The sequence below is a fragment of the Salvelinus alpinus genome, chromosome 8 (genome assembly GCF_045679555.1).
Source record: "Salvelinus alpinus chromosome 8, SLU_Salpinus.1, whole genome shotgun sequence".
Classification (NCBI taxonomy): domain Eukaryota; kingdom Metazoa; phylum Chordata; class Actinopteri; order Salmoniformes; family Salmonidae; genus Salvelinus; species Salvelinus alpinus.
The window spans coordinates 11,322,314-11,338,755 of NC_092093.1; positions in this window are offsets into that span (position 1 = coordinate 11,322,314).

Below are 16,442 nucleotides of genomic sequence, written 5' to 3' on the forward strand. Positions count from 1 at the left end.
CATCATGTCCTATGAGGAAATAAAATGACATCATGTTCTATGAGGAAATAACATGACGTCATGTTCTATGAGGAAATAACATGACATCATGTTCTATGAGGAAATAACATGACATCATGTTCTATGAGGAAATAACATGACATCATGTTCTATGAGGAAATAACATGACGTCATGTTCTATGAGGAAATAACATGACATCATGTTCTATGAGGAAATAACATGACGTCATGTTCTATGAGGAAATAACATGACATCATGTTCTATGAGGAAATAGCATGACATCATGTTCTATGAGGAAATAGCATGACATCATGTTCTATGAGGAAATAGCATGACATCATGTTCTATGAGGAAATAACATGACATCATGTTCTATGAGGAAATAGCATGACATCATGTTCTATGAGGAAATAACATGACATCATGTTCTATGAGGAAATAACATGACGTCATGTTCTATGAGGAAATAACATGACATCATGTTCTATGAGGAAATAACACGACGTCATGTTCTATAAGGAAATAACATGACATCATGTTCTATGAGGAAATAACATGACATCATGTTCTATGAGGAAATAGCAAGGATTTTGGAAAAGTTTGAAGACAGTTGTTTTATTGATTTCATTTATGCTTTGGCCACAAATACGAGTACAGGACGAGTCGACCACAGTATGTGGGTATGAGTTAACAGAATATTAACTTTTAAAAGTGAGAATTTCACTGGGCAGTTACTTTTAAGTATACACTCAGATTATGCCATTCAAAATGCACCTAATACAAATACTGAAGAAGGCATTTGAAGTTGAACAAGGAAAGCCGTGGATGAAAAGAAAGTAGGACTAAAGGAATGCTGCTTCTTTACCTACATTAAATGAACAGCAGACAACAGATAAAGCAACATCTTCCTGCACAACGCCTCTCCCCTATTTGACCTAGATATTTTGTGTTTATGTATTGATATGTAGGCTATGTGAGCCGTTTTTTAAATGTATGTAGCTCTGTTCTTGAGCGGTTTCTTGTCTTTTAATGTTTTCTAAACTACTAAACACCATTAACCCTCCTGTTATGTTGCGGGTCAATTTGACCCATTTCCACTTTTGAGTTGTCTAAAATACTAGTTTTCTCTATTTTTCTCCATGAAATTAAATTACTTTTCCTTATTTAGGGTCATGATCCTAACTTCAAAATGTGGACACACTGATGTGTTTTGGAATGTATGTGTAGATTTTGTATACAAACATGAAGTTGTGGGTAATTTTGAATCGTGTGTATAGAAATTTGCATAGAATCCAGAATAAACAAGTGTCTTTGATATATTTAGTTTTGACTGGTTCTGGTTGCACTTTTATAATTATGTTTGGGTGAAACGGAGTTTCCCAAGCTTCTTTTTCTCAGTGCGAGAGCAGCAGATCTCTGACACAGACAGTCAACAACGAGCTCCAAAAGATTTTCAGTCAATGAAATGTCCACTTATCATAACATTCTGGACTGTGACAGTGAAACAGAAGAAGAGGTTTCAGAGACAGTGGACATTTCAGAGATGGAGGACATTTCAGAGATAGAGGACAATGCTGAGGATTCAGAAGGAGGAGTTTGTCATACTGTACCATCCCCTCCATCAGATGAGAGAGAGAGAGCAACAACCAGCATCCAGAGAAGAGAGGACATGGAAGTCTAAAGATGATAATATAGAATGGTCACCGTCACCACAACAAAGTCAAGGTAGACTGGCAGATTCCTATGTAATCAAAATTGTTCCAGGGCCTACACGATTTGCTCTGCCCCCCTCGACAAGAAGGCAAAGCAGCACCACTTGTGTAGAATGCAATACATTTATCTGCTGAAAGCACACACGTACATTGAGTTCAACACGTGGAGAGAAAGACTGAAGGGATAATTAATGTTACTGGGAAATACAACAAAAAAAATGGCTACTTGAGGAAACAGAAAAATATGTTTAACAAATAATACTTAAATATATAGTTTTTGAAAGCAACTGTTCTTGTATTTCTTCTTTCGGAAAGTTCTGACAAGACAAAATAAAGTCTGTTTTTACCTGATCCTTTGACTGTGTAGAGTGTGTTTAAATTGTGTGGGTCAATCTGACCTGAACTACAATGGATGTCCATTTTTTTCCAACAAAGCACAAGGGTTAAGACTGATTGATATTCAAATAGGTAGAATATAAGCAGACTTAATAAAACAGCACAATGACATCTCTGTTATTCATTGCACTGATATTACTTAAAGATGCACTCTTGAACTTTTGAATAATTTCAGCCAGTAGTTTTTAAAGTGGTGCTCATGAGCCAAAAGTGGTCCCCATTTTTTGTGTACTACGTCATCAAACGGTGTACTATGTCATCAAACTGTACTACGTCAACAAACTGTACTACGTCATCAAACTGTGTACTTCGTCATCAAACTGTACTACGTCATCAAACTGTGTACTTCGTCATCAAACTGTACTACGTCATCAAACTGTACTACGTCATCAAACTGTGTATTACGTCATCAAACGGTGTACTACATCATCAAACTGTGTACTACGTCATCAAACGGTGTACTACGTCATCAAACTGTACTACGTCATCAAACTGTGTACTACGTCATCAAACTGTGTACTACATCATCAAACTGTGTACTACGTCATCAAACTGTACAACGTCATCAAACTGTGTACTACGTCATCAAACTGTGTCCTACGTCATCAAACTGTGTACTACGTCATCAAACTGTGTACTACATCATCAAACTGTGTACTACCTCATCAAACTGTGTACTACGTCATCAAACTGTACTACGTCATCAAATTGTACTACGTCATCAAACTGTGTACTACGTCATCAAACTGTGTACTACATCATCAAACTGTGTACTACATCATCAAACTGTGTACTACGTCATCAAACGGTGTACTACATCATCAAACTGTGTACTACATCATCAAACTGTGTACTACGTCATCAAACTGTGTACTACGTCATCAAACTGTACTATGTCATCAAACTGTACTACGTCATCAAACTGTGTACTACGTCATCAAACTGTACTACGTCATCAAACTGTACTGCGTCATCAAACTGTGTACTACGTCATCAAACTGTACTACGTCATCAAACTGTACTGCGTCATCAAACTGTGTACTACGTCATCAAACTGTACTACGTCATCAAACGGTGTACTACGTCATCAAACTGTACTACGTCATCAAACTGTGTACTACGTCATCAAACTGTGTACTACGTCATCAAACTGTACTACGTCATCAAACTGTGTACTACGTCATCAAACTGTACTACGTCATCAAACGGTGTACTACGTCATCAAACTGTACTACGTCATCAAACTGTGTACTACGTCATCAAACTGTGTACTACGTCATCAAACTGTGTACTACGTCATCAAACTGTACTACGTCATCAAACTGTGTACTACGTCATCAAACTGTGTACTACATCATCAAACTGTGTACTACATCATCAAACTGTGTACTACGTCATCAAACGGTGTACTACATCATCAAACTGTGTACTACATCATCAAACTGTGTACTACGTCATCAAACTGTGTACTACGTCATCAAACTGTACTACGTCATCAAACTGTACTACGTCATCAAACTGTGTACTACGTCATCAAACTGTACTACGTCATCAAACTGTACTGCGTCATCAAACTGTGTACTACGTCATCAAACTGTACTACGTCATCAAACGGTGTACTACGTCATCAAACTGTACTACGTCATCAAACTGTGTACTACGTCATCAAACTGTGTACTACGTCATCAAACTGTACTACGTCATCAAACTGTGTACTACGTCATCAAACTGTACTACGTCATCAAACGGTGTACTACGTCATCAAACTGTACTACGTCATCAAACTGTGTACTACGTCATCAAACTGTGTACTACGTCATCAAACTGTGTACTACGTCATCAAACTGTACTACGTCATCAAACTGTGTACTACGTCATCAAACTGTGTACTACGTCATCAAACTGTGTACTACGTCATCAAACTGTGTACTACGTCATCAAACTGTACAACGTCATCAAACTGTACTACGTCATTCATTTAGTGTGATATGTTACGTACTGCAAATTCATATGACATGTTAAAAATCCAATTCGTACTATATGTTACAAATTTGTTGTGCTTAAGATCCTGGAGTCTATATTTAACTGATATGGCAGTATTTCCACATAGGAGTCACTAAGTCTGTGTGTTTGTGTATAATATAGAGGCACGTAATGTTGCTTGTCCCAGCGATGCTGCACCCTCTCTCTTTATACAGTCCTCCTCTCTGTCTCTAATGTCACCGGTTCTACAGTATGTTGAACTGCCCTGCCTCTAAAGTGCCTATGTTGAACTGCCTGCCTCTAACGTGTCTATGTTGAACTGCCCTGCCTCTAAAGTGCCTATGGTGAACTGCCCTGCCTCTAAAGTGTCTATGTTGAACTGCCCTGCCTCTAAAGTGTCTATGTTGAACTGCCTGCCTCTAAAGTGCCTATGTTGAACTTCCCTTTCTCTAAAGTGCCTATGTTGAACTGCCTGCCTCTAAAGTGCCTATGTTGAACTGCCCTGCCTCTAAAGTGCCTATGTTGAACTGCCTGCCTCTAAAGTGTCTATATTGAACTGCCCTTCCTCTAAAGTGTCTATGTTGAACTGCCCTGCCTCTAAAGTGCCTATGTTGAACTGCCCTGCCTCTAACGTGTCTATGATAAACTGCCTGCCTCTAACGTGTCTATGTTGAACTGCCCTGCCTCTAAAGTGCCTATGTTGAACTGCCCTGCCTCTAAAGTGTCTATGTTGAACTGCCTGCCTCTAACGTGTCTATGTTGAACTGCCCTGCCTCTAAAGTGTCTATGTTGAACTGTCCTGCCTCTAAAGTGTCTATGTTGAACTGCCTGCCTCTAAAGTGCCTATGTTGAACTGCCCTGCCTCTAAAGTGTCTATGTTGAACTGCCTGCCTCTTACATGTCTATGTTGAACTTCCCTGCCTCTAAAGTGCCTATGTTGACCTGCCCTGCCTCTAAAGTGTCTATGTTGAACTGCCTGCCTCTAAAGTGCCTATGTTGAACTGCCCTGTCTCTAACGTGTCTATGTTGAACTGCCTGCCTCTAACGTGTCTATGTTGAACTGCCCTGCCTCTAAAGTGCCTATGTTGAACTGCCCTGCCTCTAAAGTGTCTATGTTGAACTGCCTGCCTCTAACGTGTCTATGTTGAACTGCCCTGCCTCTAAAGTGTCTATGTTGAACTGTCCTGCCTCTAAAGTGTCTATGTTGAACTGCCTGCCTCTAAAGTGTCTATGTTGAACTGCCCTGCCTCTAAAGTGTCTATGTTGAACTGCCTGCCTCTTACATGTCTATGTTGAACTTCCCTGCCTCTAAAGTGCCTATGTTGACCTGCCCTGCCTCTAAAGTGTCTATGTTGAACTGCCTGCCTCTAAAGTGCCTATGTTGAACTGCCTGCCTCTAACGTGTCTATGTTGAACTGCCCTGTCTCTAAAGTGCCTATGTTGAACTTCTCTTATAATGTAAACAAGCCTATAGTGAACTGCTCTAATAACCAGGCATATGTTGAACCTCTCTAACACTGCGTGTACTAAACATTACGAGAACCTGCTCTTTCCATGACATACTGACCAGGTGAAAGCTATGATCCCTTATTGATGTCACTTGTTAAATCCACTTCAATCAGTGTAGATGAAGGGGAGGAGGCAGGTTAAAGAAGGATGTTAAAGCCTGAAGACAACTGAGACGTGGATTCATATGTGTGCCAATCAGTGGGTGAATGGGCAAGACAAAATATTGAAGTGCCTTTGAACTTTATGGTAGTAGGTGCCAGGCGCACCGGTTTGTGTTAAGAACAACGCTACTGGGTTTTTCACACTCAACAGTTTGTATCAAGAATGGTCCACCCCCCAAACGTCATCCAGCTGACTTGACACAACTGTGGGAAATATTGGAGTCAACACGGGCCAACATCCCTATTGAACGCTGTTGACACCTTGTAGAGTCCGTGTGCAACATTGTAGAGTCCATGTGCAACGTTATAGAGTCCATGTGCAACGTTATAGAGTCCATGTGCAACATTGTAGAGTCCATGTGCAACATTGTAGAGTCCATGTGCAACATTGTAGAGTCCATGTGCAACATTGTAGAGTCCATGTGCAACGTTGTAGAGTCCATGTGCAACATTGTAGAGTCCATGTGCAACATTGTAGATTCCATGTGCAACATTGTAGAGTCCATGTGCAACATTGTAGTCCATGTGCAACGTTGTAGATTCCATGTGCAACATTGTAGAGTCCATGTGCAACATTGTAGTCCATGTGCAACGTTGTAGAGTCCATGTGCAACATTGTAGAGTCCATGTGCAACGTTGTAGAGTCCATGTGCAACGTTGTAGAGTCCATGTGCAACGTTGTAGAGTCCATGTGCAACATTGTAGTCCATGTGCAACATTGTAGAGTCCATGTGCAACGTTGTAGAGTCCATGTGCAACATTGTAGAGTCCATGTGCAACATTGTAGAGTCCATGTGCAACGTTGTAGAGTCCATGTGCAACGTTGTAGAGTCCATGTGCAACGTTGTAGAGTCCATGTGCAACGTTGTAGAGTCCATGTGCAACATTGTAGAGTCCATGTGCAACATTGTAGAGTCCATGTGCAACGTTATAGAGTCCATGTGCAACGTTGTAGAGTCCATGTGCAACGTTGTAGAGTCCATGTGCAACGTTGTAGAGTCCATGTGCAACATTGTAGAGTCCATGTGCAACGTTATAGAGTCCATGTGCAACGTTGTAGAGTCCATGTGCAACATTGTAGAGTCCATGTGCAACGTTATAGAGTCCATGTGCAACGTTATAGAGTCCATGTGCAACGTTGTAGAGTCCATGTGCAACGTTGTAGAGTCCATGTGCAACGTTGTAGAGTCCATGTGCAACGTTGTAGATTCCAGGCCCAACTCAATATTAGGAAGTTGTTCCTAATGTTTGGTATAGTCAGTGTATGTTGCTAATGTATCAGGCCTGTAAAATAAAATAATGGAGTAGCTGTTATAACACGTATTATCCATGTAACCTACTACCCACTGTATTATCTATGTAACTACTACCCACTGTATTATCTATGTAACCTACTACCCACTGTATTATCCATGTAACTACTACCCACTGTATTATCTATGTAACCTACTACCCACTGTATTATCAATGTAACTACTACCCACTGTGTTATCTATGTAACCTACTACCCACTGTATTATCTATGTAACCTACTACCCACTGTATTATCTATGTAACCTACTACCCACTGTGTTATCCATGTAACTACTACCCACTGTGTTATCTATGTAACCTACTACCCACTGTATTATCTATGTAACCTACTACCCACTGTATTATCTATGTAACCTACTACCCACTGTATTATCCATGTAACTACTACCCACTGTATTATCTATGTAACCTACTACCCACTGTATTATCTATGTAACTACTACCCACTGTATTATCTATGTAACTACTACCCACTGTATTATCTATAACTACTACCCACTGTATTATCCATGTAACTACTACCCACTGTATTATCCATGTAACTACTACCCACTGTATTATCTATGTAACTACTACCCACTGTATTATCTATGTAACTACTACCCACTGTATTATCTATGTAAGTACTACCCACTGTATTATCTATGTAACCTACTACCCACTGTATTATCTATGTAACTACTACCCACTGTATTATCCATGTAACCTACTACCCACTGTATTATCTATGTAACTACTACCCACTGTATTATCCATGTAACTACTACCCACTGTATTATCTATGTAACTACTACCCACTGATTTATCTATGTAACCTACTACCCACTGTATTATCTATGTAACTACTACCCACTGTATTATCCATGTATCCTACTACCCACTGTATTATCTATGTAACTACTACCCACTGTATTATCCATGTAACTACTACCCACTGTATTATCTATGTAACCTACTACCCACTGTATTATCTATAACTACTACCCACTGTATTATCTATGTAACTACTACCCACTGTATTATCCATGTAACTACTACCCACTGTATTATCTATGTAAGTACTACCCACTGTATTATCTATGTAACTACTATCCTCTGTATTATCTATGTAACTACTACCCACTGTATTATCCATGTAACTACTACCCACTGTATTATCTATGTAAGTACTACCCACTGTATTATCTATGTAACTACTACCCACTGTATTATCTATGTAACTACTACCCACTGTATTATCCATGTAACCTACTACCCACTGTATTATCTATGTAACTACTACCCACTGTATTATCCATGTAACTACTACCCACTGTATTATCTATGTAAGTACTACCCACTGTATTATCTATGTAACTACTACCCACTGTATTATCTATGTAACTACTACCCACTGTATTATCCATGTAACTACTACCCACTGTATTATCTATGTAACTACTACCCACTGTATTATCTATGTAACTACTACCCACTGTATTATCCATGTAACTACTACCCACTGTATTATCCATGTATCCTACTACCCACTGTATTATCTATGTAACTACTACCCACTGTATTATCTATGTAACCTACTACCCACTGTATTATCCATGTAACTACTACCCACTGTATTCTCCATGTAACTACTACCCACTGTATTATCTATGTAACCTACTACCCACTGTATTATCCATGTAACTACTACCCACTGTATTATCCATGTAACCTACTACCCACTGTATTATCTATGTAACTACTACCCACTGTATTATCCATGTAACCTACTACCCACTGTATTATCTATGTAACTACTACCCACTGTATTATCTACGTAACTACTACCCACTGTATTATCTATAACTACTACCCACTGTATTATCTATAACTACTACCCACTGTATTATCTATAACTACTACCCACTGTATTATCTATAACTACTACCCACTGTATTATCTATAACTACTACCCACTGTATTCTCTATAACTACTACCCACTGTATTATCTATAACTACTACCCACTGTATTCTCTATAACTACTACACACTGTATTATCTATAACTACTACCCACTGTATTCTCTATAACTACTACACACTGTATTATCTATAACTACTACCCACTGTATTCTCCATGTAACTACTACCCACTGTATTATCCATGTAACCTACTACATCACGGTGAACATCATACTGTGTTCCCCTACAGGAATATCAGTCCTTGTAATTGAAATGAATAAGAAAAAGAGGAACATCCCTACAGAGTTCCAAACTTCTTTCCACACTTCTCTCTTCCCTCTCTTCTCCTTTCAGAGAGGCGTCGGTGGGAGTATTCAGTAGGGAGGAGCGTTAAGCAGAGCAGGCACCACCAGGCTGTGGTTGTGTCAGGGGGCTAAGATGTGTCTGTATCCCTGATCGGAGGTGGCTTGGGCGGGGAGAGGAGGGGGTGAAGGAATGGAGACGGTCCCCTACGGTCTCTCTCTCTCTCTCTCTCTCTCTCTCTCTCTCTCTCTCTCTCTCTCTCTCTCCTCTCTCTCTCTCTCTCTCTCTCTCTCTCTCTCTCTCTCTCTCTCTCTCTCTCTCTCTCTCTCTCTCTCTCTCTCATCTCTCTCTCTCATCTCTCTCTCTCTCATCTCTCCTCTCTTATCTCTCCTCTCTTATCTCTCCTCTCTCCTCTCTCTCCTCTCTCTCTTTGTCTCTTCCTCCACTCGCTCTCTCTACATTCCCTATCTCTCTGTCTGTGGGTTTATAAATATCTATTTATCTGTTATTTTAGAGGAGAGGGTTTGGGGTTCATGAGAGAGAGAGAGATCTCTCTCCCTTCGTCTCCCAGAACTCTATCCCAACGTCCTCTCCTCTCCCTCTACCTCTACCTCCTTATCCCATAGTTCGTTGAGAGGAGTTTTGATGAGTGGATTAGGGATTAGTGAAGACGTAGCGAGAACGGGTACCTAAAGGTGGCGCTGGAGTACACCCAGTGTCTCTTTCTGACTGTGCCAAACACTGAAACTCTCTGGCACTATGTCCTGCTTTAACATACGTATGAATGCAGTTAGAGGGGGAAGTTGGTGCTATGGACCCCTCCTTATGCCCTATATCCCAGCTGTATATACCACCCACAACACAAACTCGACTAAATCACACTTACACACTCAGCCGTCACCACCCACACATCTCACACACCCGTCACCACATACATACATCTCATACAGTTACACACTAGCCGTCATCACACCTGCATCCCTCATACACGCAAACCACACACACCTGCGAGTCTAAATGTGCACTTCACGTTTCCATATTTGAAAACACGTAATTTACAATATCAATGTTTACGATGAGCCTTGGTGCCTTGGTTTGATCCACAGTTACAAGGATGACATGCGATGTACCCTGAGCCTCTGTTTGATCCACAGTTACAAGGATGACATGCGATGTACCCTGAGCCTCTGTTTGATCCACAGTTACAAGGATGACATGCGATGTACCCCGAGCCTCTGTTTGATCCACAGTTACAAGGATGACATGCGGCGATTGCAATTTATAACGTAACGTTTTTTTGGGGTTACGTCAACAATTTTTTTTAAATCGTGTGATAGCGGGGACGTTGTGTTCCAAACAAAAAAACACAAGTGTGCGTGTTTCAGTTCCTCAAAGCCACAGCTAGGGGAGCTAAAGAAAAACCACCTTATAGTTGAAGGCTCTTTCCTTTAGTCATAAAAGTGCATTGAAATGACTTAGGAACTGTGAACACTTTGGAGAGGTGTGTGACCACTTGGAGACACCAGTTAGTCCTCTCACTCAAACACTTCATATTTTATTATTATCTTGCACCTATTCCAAAATGTCAATTCATATTTTTATCACGTTACTGAATGTATCCAGAGTATTTTCAGACTTCACTATTGACAAATGGTACTCTAATGACACACAGCCAATCCAGGGCACTCTATGACAAGTACATTAATGAAAAGTACATTAAATGTAAATTGCACATACAATCCACAGTGTTATGGTCAATTACCTGGACCTGAATTTACTAATCAATGCAGGACATGCTACCAAAAAGGCTACAAGCAAAAACACACATTGATCATGGACAATGACACACAACCAATCCACAGCACTCTAATGACACACAGCCAATCCACATCACTCTAATGACACACAGCCAATCCACAGCACTCTAATGACACACAGCCAATCCACATCACTCTAATGACACACAGCCAATCCACAGCACTCTAATGACACACAGCCAATCCACAGCACTCTAATGACACACAGCCAATCCACAGCACTCTAATGACACACAGCCAATCCACATCACTCTAATGACACACAGCCAATCCACAGCACTCTAATGACACACAGCCAATCCACATCACTCTAATGACACACAGCCAATCCACAGCACTCTAATGACACACAGCCAATCCACAGCACTCTAATGACACACAGCCAATCCACAGCACTCTAATGACACACAACCAATCCACAGCACTCTAATGACAAACAGCCAATCCACAGCACTCTAATGACACACAGCCAATCCACAGCAATCTCATGACACACAGCCAATCCACAGCACTCTAATGACACACAGCCAATCCACAGCACTCTAATGACACACAGCCAATCCACATCACTCTAATGACACACAGCCAATCCACAGCACTCTAATGACACACAGCCAATCCACAGCACTCTAATGACACACAGCCAATCCACAGCACTCTAATGACACACAGCCAATCCACAGCAATCTCATGACACACAGCCAATCCACAGCACTCTAATGACACACAGCCAATCCACATCACTCTAATGACACACAGCCAATCCACACCACTCTAATGACACAGCCAATCCACAGCACTCTACTGACACACAGCCAATCCACAGCACTCTAATGACACAGCCAATCCACATCACTCTAATGACACACAGCCAATCCACAGCACTCTAATGACACACGGGACCAGGATCATCCGTCCCAGAAGTTCTACAGAGAGGTTTCGACTGTCGTTTTTACCTACTGCCTTGAGGCTTTTTAACAAGTGTAATTGATGAACTGTTTTCTGATGTTTGTGACCCGGTGCTTTTGTTTGCTTGTCTTCCGGAGTAGGATAGAAACCAGAATCAGACTATTATTTTACGGATACTAAGATGCAGGTGCCTTCACCTGTCTTAATGTTTTTTTTTTATTATGTTTTTAAAATCATGTGTCTGTCATTGTTCCGTCTACTGTCCTTGTAAGTTGTTGACGATGCATGCTGTGATAAAACATTTTCCCAAATTGGGATGAATTAAATAATACTGTATTCTCCTCTCTATTCATAATTTCTTCACTATCTTTCAATTGTCACCGTGGCCATGTATTCTATAGTTCTTCTGTAAGAATAGGCCAATTTCCAGGAGTGTACGGGTCTAAAAACAAGCAACAATAATGCATATTTTGCATGAGTTGAGTGTTATAAGCATTCTAGCAAGCTACACATAAATTCTATTCAGCAGAAATAGGGTTCTTTTATCTATGTACACTTGGTGACAATCAAACATAAAGTAACTTTTATTAGGTTATCATGATGGTTATCATTAACTGTTTATCAAACGTTACATATTAATAATCGCTGTGTAAAACGAAAAAAGGCATTATAAACTTGGCAACAGTCTCTGCACAGAGGTCAATGAAAAAGTGACATTAGTTACCATCTACATACAGTGGACAAAGTATCATATGCTACACAGTCACACACACTGCAAACAATATTCCTCTCTAGGTATTCTCACATAACCAGATAGTATGTAACATCAAACCAGGGAGTGTGTTGGGGTGGCGGGGGGTGGTGATGGTTCGTGTACGGGCAGCTCCTCCAGTAGAGAACTCTCTCTCTCTCTCTCCTATCATTTGATCTCGTATTGTAATCCCTCGTGTTCTGAATAATTTATAGGATACAGCTTCTCGTTAAACAACAATGTATATGCGTCTATGAGAAATGATTCCTCGGAATGAAACTTTAAATAATGAGACGGAACAGAATAGAACAGACCACCGCTTGAGCTGAGAGAGGAGAGGGAGCATTTATATAGGAAATACGTAGATGATAATAATAATAATAATAATAATAATAATACATATAACAATAATAATATATTAGTATACATTTCTTATGCATGATTTCTGTTGTTATATCTACATCTACAATATACAAGGTCGAGACACATTAATTCGAAATGAGTTTGACTTTCAGGTACAGATTGTAATATAATTAAACGTCCGACCTTTAGACTTAATGTGACTGTGGCAGTAAAAGCACCATCGGGCCTAGAGAATACTATGGCAGTGTTTGAGTTGCGGTGTCATAACTCACCTCTTTTTACTTGTTTTTTTGATTGCACAATGAAACATATATTTTCTTATTCATATCCACTTCATACCAACTCACCTGGGAGGGGTATAGTGATACTATTGTGTGATATAGTTATTGTTAAAGCAGAACGCGTGTCCCTTCCAGTGCTAATTTATGTGGTGAAATGATGCCACTCACTCTAAGGATGGCCCTCATGGTAGGATGAAACAAAATGTGTGTGTGTGTGTGTGAGTGTGTGTGTGTGTGTGTGTGTGCGTGCGTGCGTGCGTGCATGTGTGTGTGTGGTCCTCAGGGCAGAAGATGATGATCAGGGTAGAGTATAGAAGATTTAAAAAAAAACAGCCGAAAGAGGAGGAAGTGTGCTAGTTTTTACAGGAAATGCAGGCGACCGATTGTCTCTGTGTGTGACACTGAAACAACTCCCCCAGTCTTCACAAGTCTCCTGACACCGTCAAGTGTTATTCTTCATAAAAAGAGAGCTGTTGATGATTCTCACAAACTGGATGTTAAAAATACACAAGTACACAGTGCAGTTTAGAAGCATTAGTGAAGATAAAAGTTTAATTGTTTGTGAAAGACATACGTTGACAGCATTTTGTGTCATTACGGACACTCCTCCCCCCCCCCCCCCCCCCCCCCTAACAGACGTCGTTTTAATTTAAATAAGTGACATTAAAAAACATGTAAACGTCCCTCATTAGCGAAAAGATCCAAGATGACGTTGTGGCAAATCACAGAGAAATCTGAAAATTAAGATGATAAAACACAGATTAGCATTTTTGAAACCAACTGCCTCTGCTGAACGTCTTCCACATCATTCTGCTTCAAAGAAGAAAAAGATAAATGATGATGCCATTAAAAGTGAACTAATTAAGGAATACTTCTTTTAAAAACTCATTAACTGCAACCTCATTTACATAATGATGCATATTAATTAAGTTTTAATGAAGTTGAAGCTTCCATCAAGTACTCCTCTTCTCCTCTCTTTGGCAGTGGAGGCTCCATCTCTCTCACCCAAATGAATAAACACTGGCTGTGTACTATATGGCACCCTATTCCCTATTTAGTGCACTACTTTTGTCCAGGGCAGATAAGGTTCTGGTCAAAAGTAGGGCACTAATATAGGGAATAGGGTGCCATTTGGGATTCTCTGTTCTCTAGTGTGCTTCTCTCTCACTTAGTGCAAATGGGAATGGGATTTAAACAATGGTAACAAATAAACAAAACAACAAAAAATAATCCTTTTCAATTTTCAATTCCACTCCAATAAAAGCCAAAACAAAACAAAAAATTCAAGGTTGAATGTCAGACACAGAATCTATACAAGCTTAATAGCAGAAATGTAATATATTTAGAAAAAATATTCCATGCAATGATGTTTATGTTGAACATTTCATTAAAACGGGAAAAAATACAGTTGATTTATGGTCAAGGACTTTGCATTGAGAGCTGTTTTTCTTCTTTGAAAATATGGTATATGGCATTTTAAATTAGAGCACACCTTTCATATCACCAGCTGGTGCGTGTTCAGGTGCAGTCCTTGTGTTGTGAAGGAAGGGACACTTCGGTAGGCCTACCCACCCCCCCTTTCCCAAGACACATAAAACCTGCTTCCACATAACACTGCTATACATAAAGAGATACTAAGCCACAAACAGAATAGCTAGGCAATTTTTATTCAACTGAAAACACATTTCATGGATACAAACAACGACATTATCAAAAACAAAGAAAAACTCAAAAAGGTAATTGGTTAGGCCAAATTGTTATCCATTCCTTATTCAAGCTGGTCCCTGCCACTCTCTCCATGTCAGAAACTGCAATAAAGATAACTCAAAACATCATGACACGTTAAACAAAAATATACCAGAAAAGCATGTAACCTGATCTGTCTAGTGTTGCATCTCATGCTGGTCTACCTGGATCCCTCTGCGGGCTTGAGGGAGGTCAAGGGTCACGCAGATCAGATGAATAAAACCAGAGTGTGTAGCCGCTAATCGTGTAGGGAGAACCAGAGTAGAACCGTGTAGGGAGAACCAGAGTAGAACCGTGTAGGGAGAACCAGAGTAGAACCGTGTAGGGAGAACCTGAGTAGAACCGTGTCGGGAGAACCAGAGTAGAACTGTGTAGGGAGAACCAGAGTAGAACCGTGTAGGGAGAACCAGAGTAGAACCGTGTAGGGAGAACCAGAGTAGGACCGTGTAGGGAGAACCAGAGTAGAACCGTGTAGGGAAAACCAGAGTAGAACCGTGTAGGGAGAACCAGAGTAGAACCGTGTTGGGAGAACCAGAGTAGAACCGTGTAGGGAGAACCAGAGTAGAACCGTGTAGGGAGAACCAGAGTAGATCCGTGTAGGGAGAACCAGAGTAGAACCGTGTAGGGAGAACCAGAGTAGAACCGTGTAGGGAGAACCAGAGTAGAACCGTGTAGGGAGAACCAGAGTAAAACCGTGTAGGGAGAACCAGAGTAAAACCGTGTAGGGAGAACCAGAGTAGAACCGTGTAGGGAGAACCAGAGTAGAACCGTGTAGGGAGAACCAGAGTAAAACCGTGTAGGGAGAACCAGAGTAAAACCGTGTAGGGAGAACCAGAGTAGAACCGTGTAGGGAGAACCAGAGTAGAACCGTGTAGGGAGAACCAGAGTAGAACCGTGTAGGGAGAACCAGAGTAGAACCGTGTAGGGAGAACCAGAGTAAAACCGTGTAGGGAGAACCAGAGTAGAACCGTGTAGGGAGAACCATGAGTAAAACCGTGTAGGGAGGCGGGAGACTGGCAGAGCAGATGCCTGTTAATTAGGGGAAATGTGACGGACAAGATCTGATCAGCGGGGTTCCACCGCATCCTGCCGTACGCCAGCTGTTGTCAGGGGCGTCGCCGGGGCGGGTGGGGAGCGTTGGCATCCCTACAGGGCACCACCACGTGCCGTCACGCACCGCACACAAGCCAGGAACTACCAGCGTGGTAACTCTCAGCAGATACATGGAAATGACTCCACATAGCATCACAGAGAT